This window comes from Acomys minous, assembly GCF_964271855.1.
Source record: "Acomys minous genome assembly, chromosome: 3".
NCBI lineage: Eukaryota > Metazoa > Chordata > Mammalia > Rodentia > Muridae > Acomys > Acomys minous.
In genome coordinates, this window is record NC_140485.1 from 18,210,510 (window position 1) to 18,215,721 (window position 5,212).

Sequence of the window (5,212 nt, forward strand, 5' to 3'; positions counted from 1 at the left end):
TAAGCATAAAAGAGTTATAAGAATAGCTAACAGAAGACCAAGGAAAGGAGAAATCCATCTTAGTCATGACGGCCGTTCAAAGGTCACCTGAGAGATTTTGTCTATCTCTTTATGTGAGTCATTAATTCAGCAATCAATAGTATGGGGAAAATATGACTCATTAAAGTAACATAATCCAGGAAATTGTTGACAACAAAGATTATGCTTGAGCAACAAATGATCTATAGTATGTCTAGATTGTAAAACTAAGGTCCTCAATTCACCCATCTTTTAGTTGGTTTCTGATAACATCCTGGCTGTAATACTAGTAGTTTTACTAATCATACAGACTTTTTTTGTTTTGTTTTCTCAAGACAGCCTTGGCTGTCCTGGACTTTCTCTGTAGACCAGGCTGGCCTCAAACTCACAGCAATCCTCCTGCCTCTACCTCCCAAGTGCTGGGATTAAAGAGGTGCGCCACCACACCCAGCTCATACAGACCATTTTTGAGACAACTCTTTGTATTCCAGTAACTATTCCTTGGATAGGCAAATTTTAAGAGCCTGTAATCATGATACTCAGGGAGGCAGAGGCAGAGGGTTCTCTGTGAGTTCGAGGCCAGCCTGGTCTACAAAGTGAGTTCAGGAGAACCGAAGATACACAGAGAAACCCTGTCTCTAAAAACCAAAACAACAGCAAATGCCATTGTGGCTGCAGTCATTACAGGGATCCAATAGATGCCAAGAACCATCACTGCTCTCTGGGAGAGCTCTCCTTATCCTCTGGATTGTTGCAAAGATTTGCTTTGCAAAATAGGTGAACTATGGCCTATCCCATATAAAGCTTTATAACTTGAAGGAAGGGAAGTAAGAGTAGCACTTACACACACACACACACACACACACACACACACACACACACACACACACCAAACAAAGAAACAAAAACAAAAACAAAAACAAAGGCAGTTATTTACCGGAGGGAAGGTGTGAGGTAGAATTGCAATTAAGGGAGATATAAGTACATTAAAAGCATAAGCCATGTGATTGGAACACTCCATTGACAGGAATATTAGGGGAAGCCTATTAATATGGGTGTGGGTGGATTCTATATTGTCCCCTCTTCTATGTACATGGTATCTATGAGTGACTCCTATGTCATATACATTTCTTTTGAAGAGCCCAGAAATAGACGTGTCTCCTCTGATACAAAAAAAGATTGTTCCTGTTGACTTCAATGTACCAAGGGAAGCCAGAGGCAACAGATGGCACTATTCTAGGTACAGTAATGTCAACTTTGGTAAAAAGTCATCGGGTATCCCCTTTTCATCTCATCCATCTATAGTCCCCATTCTCAGAACCTTCGGAAGAGTGCTTTCGTATTGCTGCATTTGGACTGAGCAGTTAGATTGGTCCAACCAAATATTTCCCCCATTCATACATCAGTTTGTGCAGCCCCACCCCCACCCCGTGTCCATATCCCCAGACCTTGATGGTCTCCCTGTGGAGGTCCTGCTCCCTCTCAGACCTTCCATCCCCGCCCCCCTCTTCCCTACAACTCTCAACACTAAGCCCAGAGTCCAGCTTTGAGTCCCAGTATCTGTCCCAGTCCCCCACTGGGTGGAATCTCTCAGAGGAGCTCTATTTGGTGCTAATATCTACTTATAAGTGAGTATACACCATGCATGTCTTTCTGGGTCTGGGTTACCTCACTTAGGATGGTCATTTCGAGTTCTATCCATTTGCCTGCAAATTTCAAGATTTCCTTGTTTTAATAGCTGAGTAGTATTCCATAGTGTAAATGTACCACAGTTTTTTTTTTTTGAGCTTGCCTCATGTTTATTTGTAAAAACAGCATAGGACACTGGTCATCTGTAAATAGTGTGTAGGTGGGTGTGTCACACCAGTCCATCTGTCTTCACATAGGCAGAAGCCTTTTCTATGGGGCCTTCATAGGGGCCTGGGCAGCTTTGGGAGCCTGAGCTGGGGCTGCAGCCTGGGCCTTAGGTGTGGCTTTCGCCTTGGTTTGAACCTTGGGCTGTGGTTGGTACAGCCTACGACCCTTGTTCATGTAGCTTCGAATCTTCTTCCCAAGCTTGGGATGAGCGATGAAAGCGAGCCGGCTGAGTTTGCGGCTGGGGCCCTTTGGCATCTTGGGCTTAACGGCCTTAGGCTTCACAAGGGCCTTAATGGCCTCTGCACGGGCACTCATTGCCTTTGCGTTGTTTGCCTGCATCTTCTCCAGGCCTTTCTTGTTGTGCTTCTTGGCAAAGCACATGTTCCTCAGAAACTTGGGGTTCACCCCCTTAAGAGACTCATATCGTTGTGACCGGGGTTTTTTTTATGCCATTTCTGTGCCATTTGTGGGACTGGTTGTGTGTGGTGTGATTCTTGGACTTGGCCATGTCTGCACGGAAACCGGCGGCTCCCGCAGCGCCTGGGACCGGAAGAGCTACCACAGTTATTTTATCCATTCTTCGGTTGAAGGTCATCTAGGTTGTTTCCAGATTCTGGCTATTACAAATAAAGCTGCTATGAACATAGTTGAGCAAATGTCCTTGTTGTATGGTGGAGCATCTTTCGGGTATACGCCCAGGAGTGGTATAGCTGGGGCTTGAGGTAGCCCTATTCCCAATTTTCTGAGAAAGCGACAGATTGATTTCCAAAGTGGTTGTACATGCTTGCACTCCCACCAGCAATGGAGGACTGTTCTCCTTTCTCCACATCCTCTTCAGCATGTGCTGTCTCTTGAGATTTTGATCTTAGCTATTCTGGTAGCACACACCCAGAAAGACACACATGGTATGTACTTACCTATAAGTGGATGTTAGTTGTAAAGTAAATGACAATTATGCTACAGACCTAAACAAAAGGGAGAAACAAATCCAGGTCCTGAAAGCAGCCTGTGTTCTTAGCTCAGAGCTGTCTCTCCTGGCCACTGGCATTGTGTCTTCTGCCTCACAGGAGTAGATGTTCAATTTCTAGCTGTACTTCTTGGTGGATATGAACTTTGGGGGATTTTCCTTTGGTTTTTTGTTGATGTTGTTGTTGTTGTTGTTGTTTGTTTGTTATCCTCCTACCCTTGTCTCCCAAGCACTGTGGTTACAAGTGTACATTACCACACAGGTCTTGGGATCATTTTTTAAAAACTTTTTATTTTATTGGTTTGTGTGTGTGTGTGTGTGTGTGTGTGTGTGTGTGTGTGTGTGTGTATGAGTTTCACATCAGGAACCCCAGTCCCGCTTATCTCCCCATCCCCTCATATCCGCCCTTTGCTCTTCCAACCTCTTCCTGACTCCCCGTCCCCCCAACACAAACAAAAACAAAAGCATGGGAAACTTCTTATCATGGAAGCTGCAGTATGCCACAGTGTGGCCTACAGTATGTCCCTCTGTCCACACATCTGCACTTGCAAATGTTCACTGCAATGAGTCATTAGTCTGGTTCAAGGACTCCGGCTTCTGTGACATCATCAATATTGGATGCTCATCGGGACTCCTCCCAGTTATCCTGTTGTTGCCCTGTGTCATGGAGATCCTGCAGCTTTGGATCAGCAGGACTGGTCCTTCCACACAGCACAACCATTTGCAGATGATATAGATTTTGGGGTGGGCCAACACAAGAGATCTGGATCGGGGGTGGATGGTAGCTGAGCTGGTCAGCCTATGAGCTCTCCTTTACCTGTCCCAGGGTCAGCTCTCCTGCTCTCACTGATGTAGCTCCACTATATCACCCAGGCAAGGTTCAGGGAATTTGGAAAAGGGGTCTAAGCATCTACATTTCATAAAGGGCCCTATGTGAAATGTGGGAAATGCCATTGTCAAGTGAATGATACAGAAATACATTACAAGCAATGCTTTCTCAAAGTCTTCCATTGTCCCTCTGGGAAAGATCACCTATTGGGAATTTGGTACATAAAAAGTTGAGGCCAGCCTCTTCCCATTTTGTATGTCTTTTTTTAAAAAATTATTTATTTCTATGGCTACATTATTCTTCCAGAGTGTATGCCTACATGCCAGAAGAGGGCACCAGATCTCATTGTAGGTGGTTGTGAGCCACCATGTAGTTGCTGGGAATTGAACTCAGGACCTTTGGAAGAACAGCCAGTGCTCTTAACCTCAGAGCCATCTCTAAAGCCCCCATTTTCTATGTCTTTGTGATGTGCTTCTAGTGGGCTGTTGCTCCTACCTGGAACTATTGAAATATACTGGGAGGCCATTTTCTCAAAATATGATCCCAGGGCCAAAAAGATGGCTCAGTGGGTAAAGGCACTTGCCATCAAATTTGACAACTTGAATTTGATCCCAAGGATCTGTGTGTTAGAAAGAGAGAACTGATTCACAAGCTGTCCTCCTGCCTGTGACTACATGCATGCTCCAGCCCACGCCTACACACAAACACAAAATAAGTAAAGTAACAAAGTAATATTTATGATCCCAGCTGGGAGTGGTGCACACACCTTTAATCTCAGCACTCGGGAGGCAGAGGCAGGTAGATCGCTGTGAGTTCGAGGCCAAAAACCAAACCAAAACAAAACAAAAAAATTAAAAATTATAAAGTAAAAAGAAAGAAAGAAAAAGTAAGTGCCTTTGGCTCCATTACCTGGTGGTCTCTGGCAAGGCAGAACATCATCGTGGGGAGCCTGCAGTGGAGCAAAGCTGCTCGTCTCAAGATGGTGGGGCAGCAGAAAGAGTGGGAGAGAAGAGGCCACAGCAAAATATTACATTAAAAGGCATGTCCCCAAATGACCTACTTCCTGCAGCTAAGCCAGTTTCCTCTACTTCCTAGTAGCTTTTATGCTGTGTGTCTGTCAGTGGGTTAATCCACCTGTTGCCAGAATGCCTAAGGTCTAACGCCACCTGCACCAGGAAAGGATAATATATTATTTGGACATAGTGCTAGCTAAGTGCCTGCAATCCTGAGAAGCAGAGGCAGGAAGACTATGTCAGGTTTGAGGGTGATCTTTAGTGTAAAGGAATGTAAAACAATTTCCTGTCTGTCTGTCTGTCTGTCTTTTTCTGTTGATTTAACTTGAGCTGTGAGTGAAGATGATCTTCTCATCATTTCCCCCCCTCCATTCTCTGACCCATAACTTAATTTAGGATATCTCAAAACACTGTCTTCTCACGAGCTCCACTTTTTTTTTTTTCGAGACAGGGTTTCTCTGTGTAGCCTTGGCTGTCCTAGACTCACTTTGTAAACCAGGCTGGCCTGGAACTCAGTGATCCTCCTGC

General features: G+C 44.8%; 1 pseudogene across 1 annotated transcript; it reads right to left on the reverse strand.

The window, feature by feature from the left end:
• Positions 1 to 1,790: 1,790 nt before the first annotated feature.
• Positions 1,791 to 2,485, reverse strand: LOC311593588 (large ribosomal subunit protein eL29-like; annotated as a pseudogene). The gene has a single exon. The product of its transcript is annotated as a large ribosomal subunit protein eL29-like (transcript).
• Between the last annotated feature and the right edge of the window lie 2,727 nt (positions 2,486 to 5,212).